This window comes from Mya arenaria, chromosome 1 (genome assembly GCF_026914265.1).
Source record: "Mya arenaria isolate MELC-2E11 chromosome 1, ASM2691426v1".
Taxonomy (NCBI): domain Eukaryota; kingdom Metazoa; phylum Mollusca; class Bivalvia; order Myida; family Myidae; genus Mya; species Mya arenaria.
This window is the reverse complement of record NC_069122.1, coordinates 39,235,295-39,248,930: the sequence shown is the minus strand read 5'-3', so window position 1 is coordinate 39,248,930 and position 13,636 is coordinate 39,235,295. Positions and strand designations below refer to the sequence as shown.

The 13,636-nt window shown below is 34.9% G+C and overlaps 1 long non-coding RNA gene across 2 annotated transcripts; it reads right to left on the bottom strand.

Annotated features, from left to right (window-relative positions):
• Nucleotides 1-3,432: 3,432 nt before the first annotated feature.
• Nucleotides 3,433-8,700, bottom strand: LOC128236683 (uncharacterized). 2 transcript variants are annotated; one of them, XR_008261403.1, is made up of 3 exons: nt 8,632-8,700; nt 6,714-6,883; nt 3,433-5,715 (listed from the first exon to the last, which is right to left on the bottom strand). It is a non-coding gene; the product is annotated as an uncharacterized LOC128236683 (long non-coding RNA). The 2 variants fall into 2 exon arrangements; XR_008261405.1 differs by having other exon boundaries at nt 8,527-8,651.
• Between the last annotated feature and the right edge of the window lie 4,936 nt (nt 8,701-13,636).

Below are 13,636 nucleotides of genomic sequence, written 5' to 3'. Positions count from 1 at the left end.
AACGTCTGCAATACTGCAACACTGTAAATGTAACATTTCGTCGTTTTAAGTATAATATTATACAAGTATAAGGTTCTTTGCTGTAAAAACCGGTATAATAATCATTTTTAAGGATGTCATGATTGCCTTGGTAACACAAACATTTCAATGAGTATATATATGAATTTTCAAACAGTTCAGTTTCAACATCTTTATAACTATTTAATGTCACTAAAGAGGGCATTTATTCAAGTACCAGGTTGCACCACAGCTATATATAACATAATTATGGCGACCATCTTGAATTTTGCCAGCCATTTTTGATAAATCTAGATTTGGCCTTGTGTTTTTTGGATCATATGCATATTTTATGGAAGCGTGTTCTACAAAGTTTCAAATTTTAACCGACTGTGCACATTTTTTAATCACAATAGCAACCGAGTTCATGCTCAAAAAGGTATTTCAGTCTAATAAAAAATGAATAGAGGATTGATAGCAATTGAATAATGTAACGTTTATCATTAAATTGAACCCAGTGATTTTATATTTTGCAAAGTTTCGCTCCTCATTACCATGCAATAGTATCTAACATATATATTCTCGAAAATGTTCTTTAATTTGATTAAACATATTTTGTAAATTATTTTTTTCCTGTTAATTGTTGTTTACGTGAATGGCTAAACAGGATTCACTTTCGCATACGGTCTTATTTTTTTGCGAATGTATAGAAGATTTTAATCATATGCATGAGTTAAACATCTCATCGCATATTTGTTCTCGCATCATCTTACAATATTAGCATGTCTCAGTGTAAGATATAACGCCATAATATTAAATGATCAGGGACGCATGGAATCCGAATCTCTGCTGAAATATACTGGTGGAATGCCTTACCATTGTATGCAAGTAAACGTAGCAAAGCGTGCTCGTCTATCAGGACATACAAGCCCGACAGTAGTGCCCCTTTTCGCAAGGAAGAGACAGACAATTCGTAGCGCACAAAACGCGATTTCGAACAGTAGGTTTTTAGCACATCAAAGCTAAGATTTAATTGGTCGGTCGATGTGATGTAATAAGTTCCACGTAAATATGTGAAAGGATAACTTAAAAGCTTAATGTATGTTCATAGTACGTATGTTTACTTGGTTGGTAATATGCAAATTAGCAAAGCCCGGGCTCCGTGTGGATTGAGAATTGTATATAAAGACCAGTCGACCCCTTCAGGGTCAAGCATGCTTTTCTCTGAAGGGTCTTTGACGTCGCACGCTACAATTGTATATAACTACACAATTCATATCATTAAATAGACTATACAACAAATATAGGGTATTTTATCATGAGAATCCCCTGTGGGTACAAATATGTATTGCCATCAATAAATTTCAGAGTTTCACTCTATTCTTGAGTATATTTTTGGACAGAAGAACAGTTATGAATACATTCATTTTAAGGGAGACAATAAGGGAACAGTTGGTAATAGAGTTATCGTTCTTGATGAGCATGAGTGAAACATACAATGCCCTTCATTTTTTCTAAATTTTAAGCATGTTTTCTAATACGCACGCACGCACACGCACACACATAACTATATTGCTGCTTAGACGTCATTCATTTAAAATAAAAAATGGTTGAAAAGTAAGCTGATTTGATGAATTTGCATCTGACAGCTTACAAGGGGCAATTATATAAATCTGTCACTATTTAAGTTTTAGTTACATCACTTGTCATAAAAGAGCGTATTGCAACTGTGAGCAAACTTCATTAAGTTTGAAGTTGAAAATGGTTCAAAAGTTAACTAAGCAAACACTCCCCAACCCTATTGTCAAACAAGAGGGCCATGATGGCCCTAAATCGCTCACCTGAGTAAAAGAGTTTAACCTTTGTTATCAATATAGCTTGATATTTGTTTTCAAAGAATATTGAAAAACATACTGGTCAAACATGTTGCCTGGATAATCACTGACAGGACTTGTCCCAGTTGCCTGCACACTGACAGGACTTGTCACAGTTTCCTGCACACTGACAGGACTTGGTGAATGACTGCACGCTGACAGGACTTTGTTTAGTTGTCTTCACTCTGACAGGACTTGATAATTGACTGCAAACTGACAGCACTTGGTACAGATACCTGCACACTGACAGGACTTTTTCAGTTGCCTGCACACTGACAGGACTTTGTTCGATTGCCTACACACTGACAAAACTATGTTATATTGCTTGCACACTGAAAGAACCTTTAGTATAGATACCCAAACAACAAACAGTGCACCATCCAATAAAATCAATAAACTGCCTTAAGCTCTAAAAATCAAATATGAGATCACATTCAGCACCTTCAACTAATATTATCACATTTAGCCATCTAGGACAACATCACATTCCTTCTACATGTCTAATGTTAATAAAAAACTGTTTTCTTCATATAAGTTTTAAGTGAATAACACTATCCACACAGAAGATAGAATGTAGCATCTGCATGAACAATAATCTACATGAAGTTCAATGGAAAAGTCTGATTATTAAATTTATTATTAAGTAAAAATGAAATTTCTTCTAAAGAATAAAGTGTATAATAATTATTTGAATCTATGAACCTAAAAATGGACAATAATTACCTCAGAAGTCTATTCCCTTGTTACTAAAAATAAAAAAAGTAGTGAAATCTCCAACAAAAAGGGAGACCACATAGCAAGACTTGCTGCCCTTGTTTTAAGAGTAAACTTTACATAACTATCAGATTTTAACAAAATGTATATATAATGAACTTGTAGCCCATGGGCTTAGGCCATTCTTTTCCAGGGGCATAATTTGAATAAACATGGTAGATAACCAATCGACAATGTTACACACCAAATATTTAAGCACTTAGGCTTCTTAGAATTTGCCAAATTTTTTTTGTAATTTTCTGTTAGGTTGCCATGGCAACCAGAGTTCTGCATGGAATTCATTTCTTTGAACAATTTTGAAAAAGCACCAACCAAGGATCATTCCTATGAAGTTTCTTCAAAATTGTCCTAGTGGTTTAGAAGAAGATGATTATAACCAATTGAAGACATTTTCCTTTAGGTTGCCATAGCAACCAGAGTTCTGCATGGAATTCATTTATTTGAACAAACTTGAAAAAGCACCAACCAAGGATCATTCCTATGAAGTTTCATCAAAATTGTCCAAGTGGTTTAGGAGAAGAAGATGATTATAACTAATTGTTGACGCCAAACGACGGACGACAGACGCCGAACATAGACCGATCACAATAGCTCACCTTGAGCACTTTGTGCTCAGGTGAGCTAAAAAACCCATAAATAACCCTAAATGTTTGTCCGGCGGAGAGACGGTGATTATTATAGGACAAATTCTTCAGGGCCCTAGCTATCTAAAATGGTGCTATCTCTTACATTTTAGACACATGTTTTTTTAATGAAAACAACACACAATATTTGCTAAGACTTTTTGAAGTTCAACGTATTTATTTTGGAAAACTTTATCAAACAAATTACAAAATCAAAACTCAACAGCAAAATGTGTTCTTTCTTAACAGTTTTCACCTTATTATAAGTTATGGGCATGTGCTCTGGGAATAATACATGTATGTAGGACAAAGGAATAACTTTATCATTGTAATTAAAACATCATTTAGTATTTAACATCATTTAGTATTTAACATCATTTAGTATTTTTATATTTTGAAATCTCATTGATTTATCAAACAAAAGAAAGGAACCTGAAGTTCCTTTCCATTTTAATTGATCAGATATATGGCGACTAATGATATTTCTTTTTTATACTCAAACATGTATATATACTAATTATTCTATACTTTCCAGTGGACCATGGTTAAAAGAGATTTATCAGATTTTGTGGTACATTGTAACTCATAAAGAAGAAAAATTCTTCACATTTGTAGCCAAGTATGAAGACTTCATATATTTTGTGGTAAACGTTTGGTGCTTAAAACATGTAACTTACAGAGAGTGAGATGATTTCAATTTCAAGTTAAATTACACGAAAAACAAGCTTAGCAATATGATAAAAGAATGTTAATTATACAGGAATGTTCATATCATTAAAATATTAAAAAACCTCAATACACACATTCATCTCTGCATACCAAAATTACAAAGGTGTATAATTACAAAGGTATATAATGTATGTTAAAGTAAAAAACAAACTTGAAAAGTCATTAAAAACATTTCTCAAAAACAAAAAAATATATATATAATAACATTACAATATATAATTATGGGTTAAAACAAATAGTCGATAACAAGATAACAATGGCGCATGAATGTATTAAACTGACTCACTCATGCGTTCTTAAATGCTGAAGAAATATTTTTGGTCAAAATACATGAGTGAGTCCCTTTTAAGCTGCACCCTCACAGATTTACCATTTTGACAACTTTTTTTATTTTTTGCCTTGGAATGAGCCAATTTTAGCATAAATTATAATTATCTGCAAACTAGTGATATAACACTGCTGACAACAGATCAGGTTGCAGATTTTCATATAAATTTCCTTTTAAAAATGAATATTTTTTGGCTAAAAGGGTTACTACAGTTTATATATGTAAGAAATACCGGTATGCATAAAACATCATTTATTTAACTTAAATATGAAAATCTGCGAACTGATTTTTTGTCAGCAGTCTTATGTCACTGGTTTCCATTTATGTATTTTCGCATATATTGGCTCATTCCAAGACAAAATATATAAAAGTTGTCAAAACGTTCAATCTGTGAGAGTGCAGCTTTAAAAACTATTAAAAAAGCAAATATCTAAAACAAATATCTAAAACATTCTATTCAGTTCTTCCATACTAATAAAAGCTCGTAGGGCAGGAGGCAAGTCAATTTTTCGAAGCTTTTCTAAAAACTGGGGCTTCAAAAACTCTCGAATGCTTACTCGACATTGCTGTTTCAAATACACAGGTCTAATCTCAAAATTCAAATTATCCTCGACAGTCCTGTAAAACTGCCTTAACGTGTATGTCTGGTATATAGCCATTTGTTCAAATCTTGCTCCAGCTAGAATAAGCATTTTAGTAATCTCCAAGTTATTTTGTAAAAGAGCCACTAACAAGGGAGATAATCGAGATCCATTTACAAATCCTGGCAGGTTTACATTACAGTTGTTCAAAATCAATGTTTTAACACATTCCTGAAGATTTCTTTGTACAGCATGGAGCAAAGGAGTCTTGTTAAGATAATCCTGGTGGTCTAGATTTGCGCCAGCATCTATCAGGGCCTGCGCGACAAGGTGGTCCCCCTTAATAACAGCTGCATGGAGCGGCGTTTGTTTTCGCTTGTTGGAACAGTGGTTCACATTTCCACCACATTTTATCAAATAGTGGATCACATTCAAATCACCTGCAAAAATGGTTGCCCATAGCAATGGTGTAAATCCACCCCAGACTTCTGATCCAGGGCTGGCTCCATAATCGATGAGCATTACGACAAGGCAATAGTGACCAAGCCGTGACGCCCAACACAAGCTTGTGTCCAGGTTTGCTTGTGTTTGTTTCTTTTCAAGTAGCTGTCTGAGTACAATTCCATCATTTGCTTGCACAGCATTTATCATTAAAATGCTGTCCGCAAGCTCTTCATTCAAATTCGCCATCTTTTTTTTTAAAAAGCAGCCGCAAGTTTATAGTATTTTTTCTGTTGTCAGTTCAAGATTTGTAGCATATTCCATAATGTTCATACTAGTCTGTCATTCTTCAAAAACGTCTCTGCTTTCTGAAAGTAACAAATAACACTATATAAATATTATTTACATGATACAGTGTATAACAATTTTCTTTTTAAGGATATAAACTTGAACAGCACTAAAAGAGCAACTACATAGATCTAAGATGATATTAAGGGCCGGCCACAATGGAAACGTCATTTAAAGGACCAAGGCTTAAAATGCTTAAAAAAATCAATTTATATAGTTTTGAGGTTCAATATATAGCAAGCATAGTTCATATATATCCGTTGCAACATGTGAAGCTGTAATAAGTAGATGAGCAATTTTTAAGCAAGAAGATTTGATCAGATTTCCAATAAAAAAGCATTACATTTTCCCGGAAATGTCTTCATGAATACAAAATGAATATGTTTATGAGTCAAAAGTATCGGAGCTACCAAATCAACAATGTCTTGAGGCTTAGTGGTGATTGCAGCTATTTTAAAAAAGATATTTGCATTTTTGAAATCAGGAAAGAAATTTCACCCACTATTTTCCAATCTTTTTTAAATAACTTAATTGAAAATATATCATCAAGGACTCTCGAGACATTGTTGATTACACATGTTGGTAGTTTGAAGCATATTGACACAATAACAAAGTAAAAAGATCTCTAAGTGTGATATTGACCTTGAATGGAGCTGTTTGTAACACGTACTGTACACATTGTCTCAATATGTGAACATTGTGGCCTTTTTGTGGGAAGTTATTTGAAATTCCTTCAAGCAGTTCAATAGATATGGAGCGGACACGGAATGGAATCAAATGACCTTTGACCTGTAAGTATGACCTTGACCTTGAACTGACCTGCCCTACACATTTTCTCAATCTGGTGAACATTTGTGGATAATTATTATTATTTCAAAACCCTTCAAGCAGTTAAAGAGAAATGGAGTGGACACAATTTGTGATGAATAGAAAGACGGATGGGCAGACAAATCGAGCAAAAACAATATTTCTCCCCATTGATTGGGGAGGCATTATAATTCACCTTAACTTAACACACCTCTATAGCAGTTTTGATGTCTGCTGCTTTGTGAAGGCGTTTATTGTTCCTGAACTCTGTCTGCACTCTGTTAAAGAAGTACTCCTTGTTTGTCAGTTTGAGACCTTGGCCTTTCCTTAGAAGCTGTCTGTACAAAGACAGGACATGACTGCTGCCTGTCATCACTGGTCCTGAAAAGGCAAACAAATACCGGTATGTACAAGGAGTGATCAATGATAATCATACTTTCTAGCACACTGGATAGGCAATTCTGGTGAAATTGGGTGTGCACTGGGAACACTCTTCCAAGAGTTACTTTACACCCATTTAGGTGGACTATCTCAGTATCTGCAAATTTTAGTCCAAATAATTGTACATTAACAGATTTTTTTACGATTTTCGATTTGGCAATCCTTCACTGTATGCAAATTGTCTTGTAAGAAAATTGGGAAGTTATTTCGATCGGGAATCCGGGTTAAAGCATATTGCGTCTATAAAATATCATAAAAACAAGAAATATTACTAGATTAGGTTATTTCATATGAGTTCCGTACACAAAAAATAAAAAGCCAATGAACAATTATGACTTCGATGTTGTGTTTTTTCATTTCATTCCGTCAAAACATAACGATATATACATGAAGGGCACAATTTTAAAACAATCAGAACATTTCGGCCATGGCCGAGTTGTTAGGACTGTATTTACAAGGTCTATATCGAAGCTTGTCGGAGGCCGAGTTTTTACGATTGGGTTGAGTTGTAGTCCAAATAATTGTACGTTGACAGATTTTTTTTAGATTTTTGATATGGCAAATCCTTCACGTACAAATTGTTTAGTATCAAAAGTGGGTAGTTGTTCCGATCAGGATTCCGGGTTAAAGCATATAGCGTCTATAAAATATCATAAAAACAAGAAATATTACCAGATAATGTTATTTTATATTAGTTCCGTACACAAAAAATAAATATCCAACTTATAATTATGAGTTTGACGGCTTTTCTTCATTTCATTCTGTCAAAACATAACGATATATACATGAAGGGCACCTGCAAGGCTTCAGGGCACAGTTTTAAATCGCTCGGAACATTTCGGCCATGGCCGAGTTGTTACGATTGTATAACGAGGTCTTTCTCGAAGCTTTGTCGGAGGAGGCCGAGTTCTTACGATTGTAACGAGTTGTCCCCCTTCGGATAATTGTTGTCAGTGTCAGTCAACTTTCGTTTTGTTGGAAAGGTAAACAACTTGTTTTAATGCATGAAATGCTTGTTTAGTGCAAAATAACATTTCACTTACATGGTAAAATATGAAAATAACTCTTTATGATCAATTTCAACCATAAAATACTTCACTTAAAAGAATTTCAATATTTTTAAAACACCCCCGTTTTTTGCACATTCCCGTTTAGACGTTAGGGATTGGAAGAATCCCGTATAACACGTCTATTATTTTAGACTAGGTCGAGTTGTTGCACTTGGCATAATTGTTGTCTGTGTCAGTCCACTTTCGTTTTATTTGGAAGGTAAATAATGTGTTTTAATGCATTAAATGCTTGTTTTGTGCAGAATAACTTTTCACTTACATGGTAAAATATGAATATTAACCTTTATGATCAATTTCAACCATAAAATACACTTAATACAATTTCAATATTTTTCAAACACCCCCGGTTTTTGCACAAACCGGTTTAAACGTTAGGGATTGGAAGAATTCCGTATAATACGTCTATTATTAAAGACTACTGCAAATTCACATGCATGGTAAACTGAGCTAATAAAAAAGAATTGTTGCACAAATATAAATTAAAAAAACAACAACAAAAAACATATACATAACTGTTTCTATTCTTCATTAATCACTACTCTGCAATATGCATCAATGCCATGAATGTAAAGCTTGTATTGCGTGCAACTGACCCATAAAACCCCCAAAATCACTTACTGCGTATCGTCCGAAAATTTACTTCCGATTATCTGTCAACAAATATTAGGTAAAATGACGTCATCGGTGCATATAATTTTGCGCCTGTACGATAATCGCGAAGGTTACGCACAACCAATATATGTGTAATATATAAAAACTGTTTGTCAATTTTAGATGCGCTTAAAAAAAGGCCAAGCCGTTCATTTCACGTGTTGCTATAAAGCTGACAACGGAACTTAAAATTTAAGTTTCTCAAAAATACTTAATTATCATGCCCCAGCCCTCATCCCAGTTCTGTTATAGTAAAAAACATTCGGGTCGGGTGCAAATGTTTGTATATAATATGCTATTTCTTCTTTGTTTGAAATGTACATGTCACAATAATAGACAAAATTCTTACTTACTTATAATTAATTTTATTCTGTAATAAATATTCCTGGGTAAGCAAGGTCGAGGCCGCTCCCCATAACCCGCTCGCGTATGACATGATAAGGGGAACTAATTATTATCTTGCATAATCATGTTTTCATACAGAGATCGGGGACAAATTGGGAGAGCCTTAATCCGCTATATAGTGGTCACAAGAAAAGGTTATACATTTGTATAAAATTATATATATATATATATATATATATATATATATATATATATATATATATATATATATATATATATATATATATATATATATATATATATATATATATCTACTTAGGGCATTAAGGTGACCGTATATTTTTTACGGCATTAAGGAGACAATTTGTATATTTTTTGTTTTATACTTTATTTTGCTTTTTTGTTGATAATTTAGTATTGAAATGATCATTTATTACGAGTACAAAATTTAGGCTTCTTAAATTAATTAACAAAAAATATACGTAATTTGGGGTCTCCTTAATAATTTGTAAGTATATTGCAGGTTTTAAGGGGACAGGTATATATATGTAGAAGGGTTTATGGAGACCAGTGTATATATAATATTATTTTTGAGGCATTAAGGGGACCATCCATATTTTATGGCATTAGGGGGACAAATTATATATATTTAACTTTTGACAGTATAGGCTCCCTTAACCTTAAGAGACAACTTGGTAATAGTATTTTTTATAATTGTGTATACAGGGCTTGACGCTTATTCTAATACTTGGTTGCCCTTCGGGCAACCACCTAGCCATTTTCACTTGCCCGAATGGATTTTTTACTTGCCCAATTTTTGGGGGCTCATTTTGTTTTTATACTTCACATCAAAACCCATTTCCAGATTCAACCTGCACATCAGGGCTTGCTGTATTTGAAATAAATCAGTTGTCATGAAATTTGTAACTAATAGCACATACATTCAAATTATTAAGGATGAAATAAAATTGAATTATAAGAACCAACAGTCAACCTCTTATTATCTTAGCCTTGTAATCTTACATTTATTTTGAAGTAAATTACAATTTATCGCAATGTAAAGTGAAATCGTAAAGTTCCAAAAACCGAGCATCCGAAAATTGGAGCAGTCCGAAAAATAGCCAAAATGACCATTCTCGCTGTGTCTGAGTCCAGGAAAATTGTTTCCCCCAAGACTCGACCCAGCGTCGTTTTCGTTTCTTTTCATAGCTGGTCTTTTTCTCGGATGACTTAGCCTTTTTTCGTTTGAAACATTAAAAATACTTGACAGCGTCGACTGCCAAAACATCATTTGACGATTTGTGTACATTGTGAGGGCATTAACTGGAATGCTAGCTATATGGATTTGGTGCAGCTCACGCGATTTGGCCAACGGATCTAGACGGAATTACTCGAGCTCTATCGGAAAATATTCGGCAGTCTTTGCCATCGTAGTTTCGAATGAAAATGTCAGAGGAGCTCCGTTTGACCCGATTTTTCGAGTCAACAACCAATGAGTGCATTAGTTTCGGTTTGATAAATACTCTCCAAGAAGGAGATTACGGACTACTATTTTTTACCAGAAAAGTCGCCACTATGACGAGTTTTTTTGTTTCTGCCCGATCGGGCAGGTAGATTCTAAAAACTACTGCCCGCCTGCAAAAATTACTTGCCCCGGGCAATCGGGCAGTGGTTAATGTCGAGCCCTGGTATAATAAATCCACAAACAATGACCAGTCGAAACGGGAGGACTGCAAATTTCATAGGATATTCATCGGAAATCTTTTACAGACCATCTCATTCATTAAATGCAAGTCAGATTCAGTCACTTGGTCTCTGTACCGTTTGATAAACAAAATATATAATGACCAGGGGCGGATCCAGGAATTCTCGTTAGAAGGGGGCGTTACTTAGGGGCGTTTGCAGGAGGATTGAGGGTTACTCAATCAAGTAATTTTTAACAATTTGTAGTCGGAAATGATGCATTTATATGTGTATATTTTATTATTTTCGTCTCATATATTGACACAAATAGTAAACTTGGACGATTTTAGAGGGAGCGCACGCCAACTGCACCCCTTCTCAATCCGCTAGTGAATGGTGACTTAATATTTGATATATTATGGTTAAATAGAACTTTCAGTTGAATTATATAGAAACTGTAAATGCTAAATACAAGTTCTGTGCTTATAAAAACAATAAAAGTTTCGTCTGCACACGAATGTGTCTGTTAACGCTTGAACAGTTATATAGCTCATGATTAAAGAACATTGTTCATTGGGTTCATTGTGACCCATGGAAGTTTTTTTTATTAAATTCCAACTTCCCCTCAAATTTTACTTGCCTAAAAGTTTAACCTAAGTCAATCAGGGGCCATAACTTGTATTAAGGATATGGAGTTATGTAACCTCATTGGCTTATGGTCCTGAACAATTGTGTGAAGTATTAAGTCAATTTAATGAAGGGTATAGAACGCCTTAACCAATAGGCTACAGAGACGGTTTTAATGCATGTACTCAATTGCAGATTCAGGGGGCGGGTTGGGGTGGGGGGAATTGGTCCCAGCGCGCGCCGTCCCCCACCCCTTTGAATCGTCCGTTTATAATATGTTCTCAGTCAATATCGGGAAAAATACAATATTAAGATAAAAATGCACTATTTCGGACTATAAATTGGGGGAGTCTAACCCCCACCCCGGTCCAACATTTTAAGCCATTCAATTTCTGTTCTGAGGGAGGGACGGATGTGGAAAGATTAAGCCCATGAGTTTCACGTACCCCTTCTTAAGTCAATTCCAGGATCTGCCACTGATATCTGTAATCAGATTTGTTGTTTCATAATGTTATTGTTCCTTTAAACAGTTTAAACCTTTTATGTCATCAACATAAACAGACGCATGTTCAGTAAAAAAATGCTCTGTATACAACGTTCTCGTACTCCAGAGCGATGATGCTATGCATTATATTTATCACCATCTGACTGACTGAGTAACTGCCAAAACTTTTCCGTTAAAGAGACTCTCTCATGTTTTGGCACCAAACATATTTTTTCTCGTAATGCATCTGAAAACACTTACATGTATATTTATTTTACTCCTTGGTACTGAAATTGCAGAAATAATAGTAACCAGGTTGATTTTCTTACTTCAATTGCATTTTTAAAAAACGATTGAAGTATTAAAAATTAATCTTGTTCAAGTTGGGAGCAAGCACATAGGGGTGCAGATAACACATAGAATAAAAAACGGATCTCTTATCCACTCGCCCACAGGGACTCATACTAAGGTGTTGAATATTTTAACCTTAATGGAAGTTATTGGTTTATCACGTGATTATGTCAATCAACTGATTGTGCAACAGCCTTTTGTTGAATCGGGTTAGTAACGCATTTCCAAATATTGGACTTCAAAGACTATATGTTAGCACATATCAACATTTATTGAAGGGTTTCAGCCATCAATAGCTTAGCTTTAACACTTCGTTTGATACACCATACTTTATTTCGTAATAACAATCTATAAAATCCAAGTAAAAGATGCAGTTTTAAAACCCTTAACGCTTCGCTTATATTCACTCAAAAACTCATGTTCGAAAGATTAAAAAAAGTATGTCATAATCATATCCTCTTTAGCGGCTGAGGAAGCCGGTCCAAACCATTCACATACTTTCCGAGTTTCTTAATACGAGGGTATAGCCAGAAGTTCGTGGAATTCCTTAATACAATCAACACATTTTAATATTTTTCAACGAACGTCAGTTCGCTATAAAATCTATTTCAGCTGTAAATGACATAGAAAACTTCAAACTGATACATAAAATATAAAGGAAACTACAGCTTTTTCATTAACATGAGATCAGTATAGCCCGCGTAGTTCAAACGTCAGAATCTGACATCAACGTCATAACTTATCAAAGTAAGAGCCGTTCGCCGCAATACAACGTCGAAGTCTCTCTACCCACTGCCGCTAAATGTCACTGAACCACTCTGACTTGTAAAAATACAGGCGTGTCTGAGCTTCACTCTGTAGTGCCTGAAAGTCATTGAAGCGTTTACCTTTAGTTCACATTTAAGTTTCGGAAATAGGGCAAAATCGCATGGTGGTAGGTCTGGCGAAAAAGGGGGTGGGGGGGGGGGGGGGGGGGGGAAGGATCTCCGCTTCAAGCTGGATTGTCGCGGTAGTCGGTGCCTCCTCCGATCTATGCGCTGATGCATTTTCCTGGTGAAGAATCCACCCATCATGCAACGCCAGTGGTCTCTTAAATGCCATCGCCCTCTACAAGTCACGCCTCAAAACCTTAAATGGAGAACATAACTGAGGCTTATAACATTTGTCGCGTTTTGCGTACTTCATCAAATATAATTAAAACTAACACTTATTCAATCCCATATTTTTAATCATAAACTTTTTAAAACATTGTTTTATGCAGATTTTATCAAGTCCTAAATATTGATAAAAATGAATTTTGTTATATATCACTTTACCTTTTAGTAGGAAGCACCCGTCACAGATTGGCTCTGCGGAACTGCATGGAGTAGGATAACACCGTGCACATCAAAGAAGAAAATGAACATATACTTTCCTATCGAGCAGGATGGTCGTGCCTTCTTCGGAGGCGGGGAACTGGTAGTCTTCCATTGACTGCTTTGC